At 33.8% G+C, this 20,917-nt stretch overlaps 1 protein-coding gene across 12 annotated transcripts in view; it reads right to left on the reverse strand.

The window, feature by feature from the left end:
- Positions 1-20,917, reverse strand: part of EHBP1 (EH domain binding protein 1) — a 366,839-nt gene that overhangs the window by 9,100 nt on the left and 336,822 nt on the right. The window lies entirely within an intron of this gene.

The following is a 20,917-nucleotide window of genomic DNA, read 5'->3' on the forward strand; positions in this document are numbered from 1 at the left end:
AAATACATTGTAAATGACCAGGCTACAAAAAATGCCTACAGCTATCTGTGAAAAGACACAGTATAATGGAAATAATAATGTTCAGTAAATCACAAAACATTTCAGCAGAGAGAAGATCTAAAATTTAGATTTACTGATTGCACATTTAAAATTCATTTTCCATCATCTATACCACTTCCAAGGCCAGTATATCAAGGGTTATAATGTATAGGATATATTTATTATTGTTCATGTAGAAGTAGGCCACAATCACATTCAAGAGAAATATTAATTCCCTACCTTCTTCCCACCTCTTCATTCAAATTGTACATAGTCAAATTTATAATTCTTTGACTTTTCTTTTTTCTGAATTTCACCCATGATTGGTTTATTGTTTTGCTAGGCCATTATTTAATACTTCAGTCCCACTTCTGTACAGATGCATAGGGCTAACTTAAATATCTAATAAAAAATAAAATATTCTAGTTTCATTTTCTTTTTAAGGAAGATATTTTAACTTTCAAACACACGACCAGCCCATTTTAAACATTCAGACAATAGATACCTAAAATAAGTGAAAAGCCAAGTCTTTCACCAACCCCTCTCTCTCCAATTCCTCTCTCCATCTCCTTTCTCCAGAAGTAAGTACTTCTACAGTTTAGCATATCTCCTTCCAGACCACAGAGATTACTATGTGCATCAAACACATGCATATACCTTATCTATAGACACATACAGGTTTCTTTTCTTTAGCGTAAGTGAGATCATATTATATATTGCCCTGTGATTTGCTTTTGTTATGCTGTTCAAAGATCTACCTCATTCTTTTTAATACTTGCATAAATTATGGATGTGCCATAATTTAACTATTTCCACATTAATAGAAATCTGAAGAAATTTTTAGAATGGAAATAGAATATAAAGAGATGATAATCTGTGTGCAAAAGATTAAACATGTACTTCAGAGCATCCCTGTAAAATAGGTATCTGTTGTTCATCGTTAGGGAGCATAGTGAGGATACGTGCCTTCATTAAATGCTATTAAGTTTATGGTATGAAGCAGACGTAGGATAGATCTTTTTGGGATATGAACAAAAGTCTTTATTGTTTTACAGTATTTTTAATCTCTCTTTTAGGGTAGCTGGTTTTGTATTCACTTTGGACCATGTGATGTCTTGACACTGGTCATGTGATACAGGCTGCGATACGCACAAATCCCTGGGTAGCAACAAAAGAAGAAAGAGTAGAAAGAAAAAGCTGAGAAAAAGCTTGCAATTTGGAAAAAGGCCAATTGTACCCTGGTGAAGGCCTTTTTGATCAGTGAAATGACACATGTGTGCAATATTAATAGGTGCAGTTTTTATGATATTTTATTTTTTAATTAAACACTTAGTTCTTGTGTTCATAGCATAAGTGGCTTCTAAAAATACAGACATTTTAAAACTTTGTTTTGAGTTTAACTCAACCTATAATTGAGGCTTTCAGCAATACTAGAAGCAACTAGCCTACTCTTAAATTAGCATCATTTTCTTCAATGGAAGACTGCTTCCTTGAGAATAACAATATTGATATGGTACTGTGTTATTTTCAGTTTAACTCATGCCTAAGATTTCTAGGTAAGAATAAAAGATCCCCTTCCCTAATTGTTAGGAAATGACTAATAATACAAGAGTCTCATGTTTCAAAAGGAAATAAACCTAACAATAACAAATATTTAAAGACACATTACACTCTGCTACACAGATTATATAAATTAACTGAAAAAACATATTTGAGGTTAAATCAATTCTGTATCACAAACCCTTATCTGAGATAGTATACAAGATGGAAATCTATACTTAGCCTAGTAATAAAAAAATTAAATTTTCTTCTAATACATCATTACACTATTGTTTTTCGGGATTTAAAATTTTTTAAATTTAAAAAGCTTTTAAAAGCCAGTAAGTTGAACCATTACAAATTAATCCTGACTTTAATAACTGGTTAAAGACCCCTTTAGCTTTATAAGTAACAAAAAATATTAAAGCCTGTGATCACAGTGAGCTTTTCTCATTTCTCCTCTAACCATTTGTTATTTAATCCAATACTAGTAATCCAATTTGTCCATCAGACTTTTAAAGGGCAGAATGCAACTTCCTCAGCTTAGACACTTTTCAAAGTACAATATATTTTTCAAATGAATGCTGGATGTTTCATTTTTCCCAACTGTTCCTAGCTCTAATGCATGAGGAAAAAAAGAACAAGATGAACATTGTTCATACTGATTAAGTAAGAGCTCATTAAAGAGCTGTCAGTGCGGTACTTTGAATATGCATGAAGCATATAATCAGATCTAGTACCGTCACTAGAGGAGAATACGGTAAGTACAAAGGATTGATTTAATTACTTAGAGTGGGCTGTGGTGGTAAAGCAGTCTTGTTAGTGCAAAAAGAAAAAGAGGTTGTATTCTGGCACTGTTAGAAAAAAGGCAGTTTTAGCTTCTGCCACAATACATAATCTCAGAATAAAGCACTTTACATTGTAGCTTAAAATGAAGACTGTCATTATTTTATAAAATGGCCATAAATCATTTTATCTTGTTTAACCTCACCTGGTTAACTACTTGTCTTTGAAAATTATCTTTAATTTGTAATTACAACTACATTTTTTTGACACTTTAGAGTGGAATACGGATACTTTAAAAAAAAAAAATCCCAATTTTTTTTTTCAGTTTCATGAATTGAAAAATTCAGGACATATACAAGTGAAGACCATTTTGAAATAAAAAAATGACAAAATACTACAGGTCAGTATACAATTACTAAAATGTAAAAACATGGCTGGGTTGTTATACTGCATTTTAAAACACAGTGCCTCATGTAAATATACTACAAATAACAACATCACATTAACATTTTAAAGTATTGACTAAGTAATTCAATCTCTGGCAATATTTTTCCTACCTTTTTTCCCTCAAAGACTTCTGTTTTTTATTTTGCCTCTAGAAATGTAACATCTTTTCTGACATCACAATCTCTTAACATCAGTTTCTTCTTTTAACCAATTACTACAGAGCTGGGATATGATTTGTAAAAATTATCAAATGATCGAGAATAATGATAATGGCAGGAAAAGTAACTATAAATATGACTTCAAATCATTTTCCCTGTGACATAGTTCACAAAAACCATTTAACAGAAAGTGTGTAATCCATAGCACTACATACAGTATAAGTACTTAATAAACACAGGTTGACTATCAACCATTTTTATATTTCATCTCCTCCAAAAATTATTTAAATTTAGTTAAGATTAATTTCATTCAAGAATTCATTCATTCATCCAGGAATATGTATGTAGTTTTCATTTATTTTTCAGAAGCAGTTTTTTCAATGTAAATTTTTAAATGAATAAAAGAAAAGTGATGTGAAAAACCTAAAATTATGAATCATATATTCAAAAATTTTCTACTAATTTACCTTTCCTAATTAATCCTTATCTCTTTAGAAAGATATATTTTTAGACAGTGAATTCTTATATAAATAAGGAACAATACAATTTTAGCCAAACAGAAGATGAATTCAGTGGGAAGGAATGAAAACACAAAGATGTAGGCTGCTGTTGTACATATAAACAAATTCAAGATTTTCTACCAGAAATCTTGCCATAGCCCCATAGTGGAGATGGCTGACCAGTGATCATATATGGCCCTTAAAGGACACAACATAACAAAGCCAAACCAAACATAAAAACAAAAAAGCTGCCATTACAAATTGTCCTGATGGTATGATAACACCAATATGATGATCTCTGAAAGACATAATATAATACAACAGAGAGACACACAAAGCTGTCCAACTAGCTGGTACTAAGAAACACATTCTAATAACAAAGGAAGTGAAATCTGGTAGATCTATATAATGGACAAAAAAGATGAATTTACTGTAGTTATGTAGGGTCATAGACACATGAACTCCTAAAGCCAATATTCCTACAGGACTCCAGTGCATCAGTTTTAGAAAATATTTTACACTTAGGAAACAGAGCTTTATTATGAAAGGAAATTTTACTATATAAGCAAATAGCTGATAAATGTTTCTACCCCAAGAATATCCTCAAACAGCAGTCAACATAAATGAAGAATTTCATAATCTTTATTGATGTTTTCAGCAGCAATTGTCTTAAAACTATTCGCTTAACATGATATATTTGTTATAGTGTTAAGAATACAAACTTTGGGGAAAATCCCGTCTCCTTTTGTTGCAGTAAAATAAAAACTAACACACTCTCTCAAACATACCTTTTATTTACCCATTTGGTAAAACAGATTCAGGGCAACATCTCTCTACAGATAACTTCTGATAGACTTCTAGCACATACTTCTTACAGAAAGAGGTATAGACAACTTCACCAAAGTTCTTCCTACATAAACTTTTACATAAAAAGGAGCTATTTCCGAAGGTTGGAAATTAACAGCAGTCTTCTTGTACCAACTCCTTAATAGCGTATGAGTAGCCTTTTTTCCTGCCAAAGGTCAGTGCCAGATTTCCAAAGGTAAACTTGGCACAAACTCAAAATAGCAAAAAATAAAAATAAATTTAAAAGCCTGGAAGGAGTTATCATGGGAAAAACTGTAACTGAAAAAAAATCTTTATATTTACTTACAGTTTAGTATTTTCTTTAAGTTACATATGGGATGGATTTGCACCTATTAACTTTTCAGTGCTAAGAGCATGTAAAGGTATTAACATGACCCACATTTCAGGTAATACATGACCATCCTGACTACCTACAAATAGGCACTTGACTAGTTAAAATGCTCAGAACATAACTTTAAAACTGTGTTTACTTTTTTAAGGTACATTTAACATATTCTGTAAAATAAGATAAAATACAGTGAGTCACTTTTATAGGCATCATTGAACCAAACAGACTATTGTCTACTTAGTGAATCAATTAGGCATCCTGTAATAAGGGGAAAACTTGAATTGTGAGCCATGCTTACAGATGGATAGCTTCTCCCCACCAGTTCTCCCCTCTCCTGAAGCCCCTTTTGTTTGGACTGCACCTGGTGAACTCCTCTACCCCCCATCCCGTCCTAAGGTCTTCTCACAGTCATGTCATAGAAATGACTTCAGAGGTGCTCCAGAAGTGACAGAGACATTAATGTTAAAGACAAACATGAAGAGTTGAATAAAATTATTTCTTGAAAAGTAGGAGTGGACAGAAGCAATTATTTCTAGATTAATGTACTTGAAGATGTGATTTTAAATGTATGTTTATATAGCTAAATTAAATATTATAAAAGATATTTCTAACATTTTATACATATATATATATTTTAAAGATTTTATTTTTATTTATTTGACAGAGAGAGACACAGTGAGAGAGGGAACACAAGCAGGGGGAGTGGGAGAGGGAGAAGCAGGCTTCCCGCTGAGCAAGGAGCCCAAAGTGGGGCTCAATCCCAGAATCCTGGGATCATGACTTGAGCCAAAGGCAGATGCTTAACGAATGACCCACCCAGGTGCCCCTAACCTTTTATATATTTAAGTAAGTCAAGATTTCTGGGGGCGGGAGGGGGTATCTTCTCATTGGGAGAATCAAGGTCTACCTTTTTTTTTTTTTTTTTACAGTCATTTGGGCATAATTTTTTTTTTCTAGGGTGGTCTGGGAACTCAATCCATAATTTAAGTATTTTATGGAAATATTCATAAATAAATGAAAATGACTCATAAATTAACTTCAGAATAAAGACCTCTAGTAAATTAAGTACCACCTTTATGAATGTGTTTACTTGTATTAATTCTGGGGAACTTCTGTGGATAAGACTAGAAATTCTGGTAAGGCTAAGCATAACATATAATTGTACTGTCTGTAGTTTCTGTGGCTGGTTAGAACCATCATCTTGAATGTGATGCAAATAAGACGAACATTGAATCTGCATCCCAAATGGCTTTTCTTCCAGTCTGGCTAAAAAAAAAAATTGACTGAGCTCCTTGATCTTAGTCTAATTAACCTCTCTGAGCCTTAGTTTCCATTTCTATAAGGGTAATCATATTGCTTACCTCATACGGTTGTTAGAGGAATTAAATGAAAAAAATCTATGTAAAGTCCTTAGCACAGTACCTGAGACTAAAAATGCTAGTTATGATGATGATGATAATGAAGAGGGAGATGGTGGCATAATGCAGCACTGTGGAGATACAAAGATGACCAAGATGTGGCTTTTTACCTCAAAAGGGCTCACAGTCTAATGTGGAAAGACACATAATCAGGAATAACTAGCGTGAGGGTCAATTTCTAAACAACTCCACAGATACAAATTATATTTTAAATCTTTGTTAGTCATAACAACTTATACAGTTAGGATAGTTAGTATGTCTTTGGTCATAAGCAGGATAGGTGAAAAATGTAGGTGAATCAGTACAAACTCATTGCTGCAGCTGGAAAAACAAAGTGGATGCCCTACCAGGTCAGCAGCATCACTACTGCATACAAAAGGCGGCCGTAATGATGACACAATAATGTGGCTGTGCTCCAAATAATGAGAGTCTAATTATTTGCAGGGTGCTAGACATTTAAAAATAAAGATCACAGAATATTGCTTAATATCAAAGACTAAAGAAGGTAAATTTTAAGATTGAAAATTATGCACTACTAGAACACACTTAAAAGTTTACCATTAGAATAAAGAAAAAAATGACAATGACAATTTGAAGTAAAAGTGGATATAATTTTAAGAAAAGAAAGCCCTCAGCAAGAAAAACTAAATATTTGTAAAGTAAAAACCTTCACTGAGAAAGTAAGCTTTCATCATTTTTATAGAAAGAGATTTTGATATTAAAAGCAGAGCATCTTTAAAATCAGCTTATAAAATTGGCAATGCAGATGAAACAGCTGATTTACTAAATGCCAGGTGAGAATGAGATTAGATTTCTGTTGAGAATGTAGAAAATTAAGTATGTTTCATTTTTAAAATATAGAAAGACAAACCAGGTAGATATGCTCTAAATAGGCTTCTTTCTAATAAAGTTTCTCCAAAGTTGTATTATGTAGTCAGTCAGCTACTCTTTTAGGTAACCCCCTCTTGTGTTGCTTAAAGTGTTTCAATGTCCTTTAAAAATCCTACACACAGTGTCTCCAGTGCCTTCAGTTTCCAATAAGGAATGAGTTCAAGCCCCAACCTCCAATGCACCTCTTCCACTCTATACCTGCTTTAATCGTGCTTGGGTTCAGATAACCAAGTAACACTGGGATATATCCTTCCTTATGTGCCTTCTTAAAAGTCTTTATTTGATGACGGAGAGCAGAAGGAAATTTAACCTATCCCCTTCTAGCCTGTGGCCATGTTCAGTCTCAAAATGGACACTGCAGAACCATCTCCAGCAGCACTTTAACCTGCACAAAGCTTCAAAATTACACAATACTTTGAATCAAAAGCAATGAATGCTGTTTTTCTAGACTAGACCAGGTGACTAGTGTGGATTTCAGCAATATATCAACTCATCCAACGCCCCTTAATCTTCTCATTGGAGCCGTTCTCTTCATCGTGGCACACAAGACACATTCACGATGGACTTGTACCCACAGTGTTGTTTCCTGAATCCCTGGAACAACAATGTCTCACAGAAGCTACTCTATATAATATCTCTCTTTCATCAGATCAGTGACAACCAGTAACTTTCTTATAGGCTGGTAATAATGATAATTATAATGATGATAATAGCATCAGATATTTAATGAGGCTGTATAACTTAGAGCTAGCTAGTGGTAGAACTAGGCCTTAAATCCAGGCAGTCTGTCTTGTAAACCACCACTCTCAGCTACCCCACCTGACACTCACAGGGTAACCAGTCTTACAAGAACAGGCCCTTTATTTAGAATTCAGGCTAACCTTGACAAAGCCTTCTGAATGGCTCTGATAAGCAAAATGGCACAAACAAAACAAAACAAAGCAAAAAGCAAACCTTCAAATCTCTGATAAACAAACAAAAACCATTCTGTTCCTTAGTTCATCCATTAGTAGTGGGGATTTTGTTTGCTCTTCCAATGTAGGCCACTGGGACTTAACAATGATCTCAGAGAAGTACATCAGGGGATGTCAAGGTGAATCAGCCTTTTTTCCTATGCACATATATCTTTATGATCCTTGAATTATAGGTCAGTGTATAATGTCTGCTAGAAACATGATTCCAGGGATAGATCTGTTCACTTCTTGGACAACTATATACCACTCTGATTCCATTTGAGCATTTGAAGCAACCTTCAGTGAAAATGGCCAAACAAGAATACTCTGCCTAGCACGGGATTATCAGGATGTATTCAAGTTCCAGCTCTGCTCTTGAGGAGCTACAGGAACTTGGATAAATAACTTAATCTCCCTATGCTTCAGTTTCCTCATTTGTAAAAATGGAAATAACAGTACTACTTCAACAGGGGTTCTGTGAAGATTAAGTGAGTTAATATATGTAAAACACCCAGAATAGTGCCTGGCATATAACATTATTTAATCAACGTCATGGTGGTTGCTATTGTTATATTGCTATTGCTGTATTTTTTCTCTCTCTCTTTCTTACTATCTTTCTCTCCATATACACACATGCAGTAAGGAGCCACACTCTTTATTTAAGCTCCAGGATCCTCTCTGACTATCTGATTCTTGGCATTATGGATGGAGCAAGGAATAGTGATTTCTCCTGGCAGAGACTCAGTTTTGTTTTTTTTTTTTTTACTGCCTATGCAAACACTGGGAAGGCCTACCCACAGAAGTAAACACATTGGGCAATTTGGTGCAAAACTTGAGATGTTAGCTACATTGAGCCAGAAATTTCTGTCTTTACATATCCATTTCACTGGCCAAGTCATCTTACCATCATTTTAAGTTTTTCATTCCCCTCAAGTATGGAAGCCCATTGACTTACCTATTACCCATTTTTCTTTAAAGGATCAAAACAAATGCAAACCAATACGAGACATTCTGTTTCCGAAGGTTACACATGTTCTGCAAAGATTCCCTTGCTAATAGCAGTATCTTCAGTCAGAAATTCAGAGAAAGTAAAAATCTAGTGTGTAACTCCCAGATCTCTAGAATTTCTAAAGATGATTTTCAGATTTTTCCTCAACTTAATCCCCAAAATATGTTCAATTCCCCTTTTTATCATGATAGAAATGTTTAGATACCCCTGAGACTGAAGAACATCATGCTACCCCAACAGTCTCTCTCAGATTCTTGCATAAGTCTTATGGGCCAATCTCCAGCAGTTAGCTATATGTCCTTCTATTGTATAAGGTATAGCTTATTTAAAAAGGGTTAGAGCAATCACATGTAACACAACTTTACCTACATTCCACCTAAATTCATGGTCAACTCCAAGTCTGTTTCGTCCTCACAATGTTTCTGTTAATATTCTACATTTCAGAATTTAGCAAAATAGCTACCGAGTCAACACTGACAATTTTGCAACGTTCAGTATAACTTTATTAACCTTTTACTTAAGATTCAAAATAAGCACTTGAATTATTTTTATTATTTTTAAGATTTTATTTATTTATTTGACAGAGAGAGAAGCGAGAGAGGGAACACAAGCAGGGGGAGTGGGAGAGGGAGAAGCAGGCTTTCTGCCAAGCACGGAGCCCGATGCGGGGCTTAATCCCAGGACCCTGGGATCATCACCTGAGCCGAAGGCAGACGCTTAACGACTGAAACACCCAGGTGCCCCTAAGCACTTGAATTAAAACAAGTGGTATTAAAAGTTTGAAATTTTAGCTATCCCTAATTTTATTCTCATGAGGAATTAAAATATTTATGACTACTTTAATAATTTATTCCTGTGGAAAGTTATTTATACATAACAGGAAACTACTGCTATTGTTTAAAGCACTGAAATGCATAAAAAAACTCATTTTTTAAATTAAAATTTATCCTTTAACTTTCCTTACAGAGGTAGAGCCTTCAAAAGTACAACAGAAAGAGCTATAACCAGGTCCATCAAGTTTCAGATCAAAGCGTCTATCTGGGGAGAACACGCTGGTGGGGAAGAAATGTTGGTACTTTACACAATTCCTAGCTTTGGCCACCAAGTGGTGCTATTAATTCAGAGTGAACTGGCATTGGGGGAGTGGGGTTGGGTGGTTTTGGGGTGGGTAAAATATATAAACAGTCAATAAATGCAGAAAACACTCACAAGTTGGATGTTCATAACTCATTGTACTGTGAATTTACATATCCTCTCCCACTCAATGTCACCAGTATAAAAACAGAAGAGAAAACTAATTCATATATCTTATTTTGATGGTAAAGTCCATTGTACTCCCTCAGGAAAACAGCTACATATACATTTTCAAACTTTATCCTTTCAGGCCATGCAGCTATAAAAATAATCCAACAATTTTGATTAATTTTCCTCCTCCTACAACATTCATCCAAATTACCCAATTAAAACAAACACAAAAAACCTTTACATAAAAACTAATCAGCAATAAACATTACAAATCAGTAATATTAAGCATTTTTTAAAAAAAAAATCTAACTTAATTTTTAAAAATAGATACCAGCTTGACATTTTTTTCTTAACTTATATCGTAAACTTCTCCTGAAGAAATAGCTCACCTGAGTGGATGAATGCCTTTCACATTCCAGCTTAGAAATGACATGGGGACAGGGAACAGATGCAATGATTATATATGTTTAGTTTTTTGATGCAGTGCACCTAGAGGCCTTTGGAAAGTGTTAAAAACCTATCTGGTTGCTAAAAGAAAGACAATAATTTACAACCCACTAGACTAAGAGCTGGCAATGTCTATACAATCTAAAAAGTAATGATTTGAAAGCAGAACTTTGTAAGTCTGTATAAGAATAAAGAGAAAGTTCACAGCTATTCAACTGGACAGTCCTAATCCAAAGATGAAGGGACCTAGTAAGGGTAAGCAACTATCCAGTTGTCTCTGTACATTAACATCTGTATTTTTAAGAAAAATGCTTCCATTTGGGGAAACTCAGAGAAAGGTGCCGGAACAGGGCTCTCATCCTTCCATAAACTACCTTGATTTTGACTCTGGACTGAAGAGGCAATTCACACACGCTTAGCCATCTCTGATATCATTCTTTGTCAAATCAAATTATGAAATCTTGGTTAAGCTTCTTGGGATAGTGTCAGGATGAAACAGAAGACAAGAAAATACATTTGCAAAGTTGGTTCCTACATGGATGTCCTAAAGTAAATTTTTCAAAATACAAAGCTTAAGTTGTTCATTTCTGTATGTGCCTCATGAAACTCATATAATTAGTATATCAATTCAATGAAACGTATATAGATTGAGGGACTAGCAAATTCCTAAGGTTTGCTCCTAGCTATTTATTTAGTTGTGAAAATGTTCACACAGTTATGTTATTTTTTGTGTGTAAGCCAAGGGTTAAACAAACAAACAAACAACAACTTTCCAGTCTTATGTCAAATTGCCAAATCAGTTCTTAAAACCATTTTTTGGGTTGGGGGGGAGGGAGAGGGACTCAGAGAGTCTGTGTATGTGTGTTGAGGGAAGAGAAGAGTTAGAATAATAAATAATGAAGCGACTGCTATAACTGATGGCAGCAGCTACTTTTATACTGGGTACTAACCCTCTGCCGAGAGCTCTGTGCCAAGTACTCTTATATAAATTTTATCTATATCTGTATCAATATGTCATATTCTCAATAACCTTCTGTAATAGGTTTTATCAGCCTTTTTATTTTTTCAAAGTAAATGGCTGAGGAAATAGAGGCTCAGGGAGGTTAAGTAATTTGTCTAAGACCACCCAGAGTCTAGCTGGTATCTTGCTGGTTTTTAAGTCTACGCTCTGCTATCTTTATGCTGTGCTACTTCCCTCAGCATTTATTTTTTTATTTTTTATTTTTTTTTAAAGATTGTTTATTTATTCATGAGAGACAGAGAGAGAGAGAGAGGCAGAGGGAGAAGCAGGCTTTCCGCTGAGCGGGGAGCCCGATGCGGGACTCGATCCCAGGACCCCGGGATCATGACCTGAGCCGAAGGCAGACGCTTAACCATCTGAGCCACCCAGGCGCCCTCCCTCAGCATTTATTACACTGTAGATTCAACGTATCTTAGTCCCTTGTTTCTTAAAATGTGGTCCATGGATCACCTGTATTATAAATTGCCTAGAATATGGCCCCCACCCCAGATCCACTGAATCAGAATCTTTTAGGCAGGTCCTGGAAATCTGTATTTTTAACAAACTCCTCAGGTGGTTTTTTTAAATGCAGACAAAAGTTTGAGAACCACTGTCTTAGCCCTTTTACAAATAAGTCACCAAGATCTTTTTTTTTTTTTAAGAAAGGGTGATATTTCATGTATAAGATGTTATTTTAGCATTGGCATGACATTACACAAATTTAATTTCACATTCAGAAGAAAAACATGTTGCTGCCAAATCAGTTCAAATGCCTAAATTTTGTTTCATAGATAGTTGCTGAGAAAAACACATTTTCCTGGAATTTCTACTTTTTTAAGTGTTAAGAAATTTTATTACAGTCTAGAATAAGAATGTACCTCACTTTAGGCAATAGACATGTTCCAAATTAAAAATTATGGTGATGTGATAATTCTTTAGGTTCAAAAATTATATTTTATATTTCCAATTCAAATTTCTAGTAGTAGAAAATACTTTCTAAATATCACTGGTAGAAATTATACACATTTGTTCTTCTGGATAAATGAACAAACATGAATCAGCAAATGAAAAAGTCACCTTAAGACTATATAGTAAAAGGCGGGGACATACAGTGAGTGCCAAGGAGAAAAGAAACAAATGTTAGAAATGAGAACCTTGTGAGGTTCTCTGTATTCTGAATCAGAGAGATTCCTTTCTAGAAATCGTATGATCCAATATCTATTGCATGAACTAGATTGATTCAACAATAGTTGAGTGCTACCACACTTAAATATAATTTACATATTTTCTTTCTTAAATAATCCAAATAATGAAATGCAGATAGAAACAAGACATTAAAGATGTGTGAATTAGCTGAACAAATTGTGAGAGTAAAGATATTCTGAAAGTATGACAGTAGTTTTAATTTTTCTTATAACCACAGAAGGAAAATATTAAGGACAAAATAATTTAGGAATATTACCAATTTTAAAAATTGAAGATGTAAAAAAGTAAACAGCACTTTAAACTGTAAGCACTTTAAAATGTAAACTTTCGGGCGCCTGGATGGCTCAGATGGTTGAGTGTCTGCCTTCGGCTCAGGTCATGATCCCAGGGTCCTGGGATCGAGTCCCGCATCGGGCTCCCTGCTCCTAGGGAGCCTGCTTCTCCCTCTGCCTCCCTCCCTCTCTCTCTGTCTGTCTCTCATGAATAAATAAATAAAATCTTAAAAAAAAAAAAATAAAATGTAAACTTTCCTTTATTTTTTTTTAAGATTTTTTTTTTTTTAAGTAATCTTTACACCCAATGTGGGGCTTGAACTTACAATACTGAGACCGAGAGTCACATGCTCCACCAACTGAGCCAGCCAAGCACCCCTGTAAATTTTCCTTTTAAAAACACTTTGTTTTCTTTATACTATATTTCTATTAGTATTTAATTATTTTCAGTAATCAAAGGCCTATTCCATTATGTGTGCAATATGTAATAAATAAAATGTATATATGCGCAACGAGAACAGTACCAACTTATTATAAATATTTTATTTAATGCTTGATGGTGACAGGTAACATTCCTAACATACTAATGTTTTTCATCCTTTGGTATTTTTTATTTCAAAGGTGACCTTGACAAATTTAAATATTAACGAGATTATATAAATAATAATAGATGACATTTATCGAACACTATATATGCACCAGGCACTGTGCAAATGCTTGATATAAGGTACCTAATTTAATTCTCACAATTCTCTTAGCTGCCACACCATATCAACTTTAACCCAGTGTGACCAAATTTGAACTCATTATATTCACTAGCCAGGGCTAAGTTTCTACACTCAATGTATAGTACTTAAGCACAACAGGGCTCAAAAATATTTGTTGAATGAAAATCACCAGACATAAAAGGATAAATGAATTTCTTCCTTTATAGGAATTAAAGTTAGGTTCTTTTCCCCCAATTTTTTCTAAAACCATAGTGTCCTCATTCTGTTAAAGTGGAAACTGAGGCTCAAAACTATGAAGCTGAGCTTCATATAGCACACTAGAATGGCTCTCATCTCCCCGTCAGGGTCCCAACTCACCGCTGGAAGGACTGAGCCCATGTTTTCAGATGAAGGTATACCAAGGATTAAGTATGGAAGAAAAGCCTCTCCTATAAATTATGTTAACAGCAATGGAAGACAGATGGGCTTTGGTATGTAATGGACAAGGACACGGGAGTGAAGATTCACATGGAGACCTTGGAGAGCTGGGCCTTGGCTCACTATTCTTCCACCTGGCTATGATTCTGCTAATCAAAGATGTGACAGAACCAATTGTATGACATGTTCTTTTATGCTTTTAATTTTTCTGAATATTGGATTAGAATATAATTACATGAGGTTATGTCACTTTTTGCAATTAGAAAATGATTTTATATTATTTTGCATTCTTGGAGTTAGGTGACATAAAGTTAAGATTTTGACACAGCTAAAAACACAGAGACACACAACACAGACCTGTAACACCACATTTACCAAAAGTATGTTGCCATTTTACTTCCAGAAAGGAATGGATTCTATGAACTCTTAGAATCTATCAAAGGATGTGGCTCAATGCCTCTGGAAATTATGCTAAACACTCTCTTTGTAGAAAATTTTCAGACATAAAATGTAAACTTTTTCACTGGCTTCTTTATTATGTTACAGATTCAATCCCCTATGAATTGTCAGGAGTAATTATTTTAGTGAGGAACTATAGGCTAAGTCTATACTACTTCTGAACCTTAGACATTATTTGATTTACTTTTTAGGACCAGAATTCCCTTACTTTGTTCGTATTTATGAAAAGTTCCTTTGCAGACACAGTATGATATCTTAGTTTGTCCATTTCATCATATTTTATGTTTATGGAGACAAAATGGAAACATTCTACCTTAATAAGCTAAAAACTTCATTTTCTATTTTACCATGGTATGTCATATGAAGTTAGAAAAAATTTTCATTAATGGGAAATCTACAGTTCTTAACTTTTTTTTTCAGTTTTATAACTATCATGCCAAAATAGATATTTCACTTGGTTTAATGCATATTTTTCAGTGACATGGCCTCTTTTCTCACTGTAATTTATATGAAAGGAGACAAATTTATGTCTATTAAAAAAGAACCTATACAAAATGGAGACATTTTATTACGTGAATACCACTTCCCACCCATGCTTGTAAGAAGCCTAGAAATATCATGCTAAATCATAGAGAATATAGAATAACCAGACAGAAAAACACCTTTGTTGTTATATTTAGAAGATAGTTTCTACTTTTTGCTGACTTTATTAATGATAGTTGTCCATGTTATTCTTATTATAGTACGGTTTTCCCTCTTCTTTATGTTAGAAGTATGAATAAATTACAGTATCTTAAGAGGCAAGATCTTAAGCCATGTGCTCAATGTTTAATGTACAAAAATACAATTTTTCAGCATAAGAGAAAATTTAAAGAACAGTATATAGAAATATCAGAAATATATGTATTAAGCCAAGAATTTTCTCCACACAAAACCTGAGAAGTATTGGTGTATCAAACTTCCTTTCCTGGCTATTTATTAGTTGCACAGAATCAGTTTAACTCTATGTTCAGATATCTTTATATATAAAAATGTGCCCAGTTTGGATTTTCATTTTCCCCTTACAGATATCGGTATGGTGAGAGATGCAGCTGAGTACCTTAATCTCCTAGTAATTGTACAGTGATTGCTAGAGAAAAGAGACAGAGCTAGTTAAAAATATGTTCCTTACAAATATATAATTTAAATCTCATAAAAATATGTTTTTTCTTTTAATCAAAGAACCTATTTTTATAGTATTTACTCAGGCAATCTTACCTTTCTGTTGTTATCTATACTTTAAACCATAAAAACTACATTATCTGCCATTTTCTAAATCACGGAATCAAATGGTTTATATAGACCCTGTTTTAATGTTAATGAATTTATAGACACAAATAGCTAGCATCAAGGCTACAGTGAAAAGCAGGACACTTCAAGCATTCAATACAGCAAAAGGGGCAGATTAGAGATCAATAACAAAATCACCTGGTAAAAAAAGGAAAAAGGTGTTGCATTAAAAGGCTTTTTGCTTTACATGTGAAACAATACTGAGAAACCTGTATTTTAGCACTTGTACTCAACAGGCACTCCAACTATGCCACGATGAGAACAGAAACCCATCCTTTCTAATAATCTTGTGACAAAAGCTAAAAGACATCATCCTATTAACTAGTGATCTCAACTGCTAATGCGGAGTACTTCCTGGTGCCTTTTATGTAGAATGCTGCTATTAAAAAACCACTAAACATTCACTGTGAACAACACAGAATCATTCATCTTTTATCAGCATCTCTTGTTAGAAGAGTATGAGTGGGGCTGAAGGTGTCATTGATATTATGGAGTGGAAATTAATCAGAAATTTTTCTCATATTTTCCTCATCTCACTAATTTACTTTTGTACAAATTTCCTCCTGTTAAAAAGTTCATACCCAACCCCCTGTTGTACTCTTTTAAGTTGAGAATATTCAACGAGTGCGTCCACTGAAAAGCACCAGGTCCTAACACAAAAAGCATTCGAAATTCTCATTTAGTTGTCTTTATTTTGCTAGCGCCATGTGGTCCTTGAAGATGTAGAAAACACGGGAAGCCGAGTAAAGATCAGAGCAAGCTCATTAGCATTCTGACAAAATTGGAGTGGTGGAGATGTATAGTTTGCCTAGTTTGTCGTTTTGAAAGCTACCGGTGGTAAGCTTTCTATTTCATTGTGCTTTTGTCTTTTGGGGGGGTTTCAAAGCAGCAGGGTATTTGTTAGCCCTAGGTTTGCACAATGCATTGTGGGAACCTTTCCTGCACATTCAGCCCTATATAGTATCATTCCAGTTTGAGTCAAAAAGTTTTTTTTCACCACTTATAAGAAAGGACATGTGTGTGAATCTTAGTGCATACCCTCAATACCTTTATCACTGCTTTGCTTGTTTCTTTTGCCTGAATCACAAAGTTCAGAAAGAGTCAGAAACAACCTAAGTGACATAATTTTCAATCTTTAAAAAATGTTGCCATTCATTTCAGAACACAACACTAAAACATTTATTTTCTGTTCTTTGTCATAAACAACCAACTAGCCACATGCAGGCCTGATTCAGTTAGTTAAAATTCAAAAGCTCCCTGCTCTCTATAATAGAACTCAATTCTATTTTTGAAAACAGTATAGAGGGAAAAATGGTTTGCGCTTTAGAATTATGTAAATAAAGAATTACCTCTTAGAAGACTTAAATAACTTATTACCCTAGTCATTTGATTTTCTTCATCGTCATCTTCTTTTTTTCTTTTCTTTTTTTTTTTTTTAATACATAAAGCTCACTTTGAAGAGCTAAATGGGCTACATTAATGCTACTATTCAACATGAATGTTTCCAAGTTGCAATGAAATGGATAAAGGTCTTTGGGGATGAATTTATCTGCTAAATCCTTGTGGTTGCCCTCCTATCTTGGATGATGACCCAAAAGAATGTCAACAGCTCATTTCCCAGAGAGCTGGAAGGAGTCCCTATGCAAGTCATAATCTGCACATTCTCAAAGAACCATTTCAAACATTATATTTCACAAGCAGTTTTAAGTGATTTTCCTCTCATCTCTAGCATCCTAACAGTACTTTGGACATCAGTGCCTCTGAAATGAGGGCTAAACAAAGTTTACACATGAATGCTATATATGGCATATAAAATTTTAATTTATTTTCAATACACATTTTAAAAACATAGTCACCTTATTACAATAATATACTTATGGCATTAAATGAGATAAATGTCTAAAGATTACTATTTTTTTCTATTGTGGAAAAAAGTGCTTTTTATTACTGGTTATCATTTTCCTTAGAATGTAACCTTATTTATGAGAAGTATTTACAGTTTTTCTTAATTTGTAATTATTACAATTTCAGGAGAAACTAAAGAGCAGTAGTGAGTGAAATATAGTATATGAGTAATCTGCTAAAAGTAATTTAACAGTAAGAGAATGGATCATTTCTATAGGAAGCTTATAACAGTATTTGGTTATATCACCCTTTATTTCCTTTGTACATTAAGAAACCACTAGACTAAGTAGTATGGCATCTTGGGGGGGAGATAGATATTAACTATTCAAATTATAGTAGAACATGTAATTAAAACGATGCAACTTTTCTGTAATTCTAATTTAAGCTCTAATTTTCACCCCTGAAGCCTTCTCTTAGGACTTCTTTTACAGTTTTGAAAGCTCTTTCTTAAAACAAACAAACAACAACAACAACAACACAACCCAGAAGAAATTGCCACATATAATTATGTGGTTATGGTATGAGCCTATTTATATATTGTTAGAACATGAAACTCGACTAACTTAAAGCTTAATATTTTAATGTATCCCAGCATTGAGCTGTTCTACTGCTAGCTTTAAAGCTTAAAAAAAAAATGGATGTTACTACAGTAATAATGACTGAATTAGTTCTATACTTTGCAATGTGAGTATAGCCGCAAAATTATTTATCTACTTCACTGCATTCTCCTACCAAAGTTTCTTGAATAAAATCGTTTGGACTAGCTATATCAAATTAGAGAGCAGTCAGGAGTGTCTAAGTCCAGCTTTAAAACAAATATCTTAACAATTACTTAGCCATATGGAAAATAGGGTATGTCTTCCTGAAGCCATTTTAAAAATATACTTTCTATCTTGAATTTAGACTTCATTAGAAACCATTTCTGACTTGTAATGTTCGATTGTTGAAATATCACTCTTTTAAAGAACCAAAAAAGATGTAAAAAAGCGGGACTTTTTTAAAGCTACCAATTAACAATTTTCTGATTTTTAAGGCCCATTATATTTGCACTTACAACATTTTCAAAATCCAGGAAACGAAGTGCAGTTAAGGCATTATGAACAAACAGACGCAGCTGTCGAGTTGGACACAACTACCCACACAGTGACACAACTTTTTTATATTATATCAAATCTGAAGCTTCTTCCCAAGTGTTCACATCCTACTGTGTTTGGGTTCCTATGACTTAAAGGCCAGATGCTTTTCACAAATGACCAACAATTGTAGTTAGAATAAATTAATGACTGATTTTTTTAAAGCTTTGATGGAATTAAGCATACTTTTTCTCAATGTGCCGATGTGAATGTTTGCCTGTTAAACTTTTTTTTTTTTTTTTTTTGACAAGTGAGGCCACCCGGCAGAAAACAACTGATGCAAAACCCAGGAATAATCCCTCTGTTTAGTTCAACACTATGGTTAGCCTTAACACTGCCTCTATTATCCAATGGATTTAGAGGAACTTTCATTTATTTGTTGGCCTCAGTTTTCAATTCTGTTGCCCTCTTTAAGGGAACCTAGACTTATTCCTACGTAAGTACATTTGCATACTGGTACAATGAAATGTCTTAGAATTTTCATTACTCTACTAAGCTAAATAGGGGCTGTGTACATATGTAATTTGACAAATTCATGAAAAGAATCAAGATATAGGTTAATACTCTTACTAAGGATTTTAAAGCACACTGTAATAAACTTGTAATGCTCATGGTACAATACTAACATAATCACTTCCAACAATATTTTAACAACATAGAGCCATCTATTTAAAAAAAAAACCCGAAACCACTGGAACCTAAGAAATGCATTTGATGATCACAAAATCAGTGAAATATGATTTTCTTACTTACTACAACTTTCTACATTAAAATGTGTTATTTTCCTATAGGAATCTTTAAAAATTTATATTTTTATTTATCGATAGTATTTTACATTCTCTAATGTTCAGAGTCTAAGCTAAAAAAGGTTTACTCTATGTGAGATAAGCAAAGTAGAATATGAATTTTTAGTTTATAGGAGATTCAAATTAGGGATTCATATACACTATAGCAAATCATCCCATGTAATCTTTACAATACATTTTAAAAATCTACATTGTTTTTCTTGAAACATTTGGTTATTGAATCTTCAAAAAAAAAATGAACTGTATAACAAATGGCATGGTTTAGGAGAAGGAAAACATGTGGGACTGGGAGTCAGAAAATAACAGCTCTGTGCCAGGCTCTTCTAGCCTCAGTGTTTTCATCAGTTAAAGAAAACGGATGCTCTCTAAGACTGTTTGTATTTTCAAACCTTTATAACTATGTGGTACAACTGATATAAAACAAAATGCTAAAATATTATAAGTTGGTATTAGGAATTTGTTCAAAACTTGATTCTTATAGCCTTCTTTACTCCACAAATGCTTCTTAGAAGTGGATAGTACAAACTGCCCCTATGTATGTACGGACTGCATAGGACCAACTTTCAGTGATAGAACTTTATAAATAAAGTCTCCACTAACTAAAAATGGCTCATCTAAGGCTTAATAAAGAAATCTTAACATTTTTTAGAATATTCTTTCTTAGCTGTTTTCCCTAGCTAATGCAATCAGCACCGATACCCAGCAAAACACATCACCCAGAATGATGTGCTATTTACACCTTAATCTAAATAGGGCGGAATTAGTAATACCACCCACATCCAACTCCTTCATTTTTTGTCCCTTAGTTTTTCCTTAAAACAATGACATACATTAGTTTCTGGAAATATTCAGCTAAGAGAAGTTTCACATAAACTCACACAACCAGATGTTCAAAGAGGACTTTTAAACTTTAACAAGGAAGTAAAATGGAAAGATGATGATGACATTCTGCCACCAAGAAGGGAAGTAGAGGTCTCCAGCTCCAAATGCAATTGGGTTTTACTGTATATAGTATTCTCTTTGGAATAAAAATAA

The sequence above is a fragment of the Zalophus californianus genome, chromosome 8, assembly GCF_009762305.2.
Source record: "Zalophus californianus isolate mZalCal1 chromosome 8, mZalCal1.pri.v2, whole genome shotgun sequence".
Classification (NCBI taxonomy): domain Eukaryota; kingdom Metazoa; phylum Chordata; class Mammalia; order Carnivora; family Otariidae; genus Zalophus; species Zalophus californianus.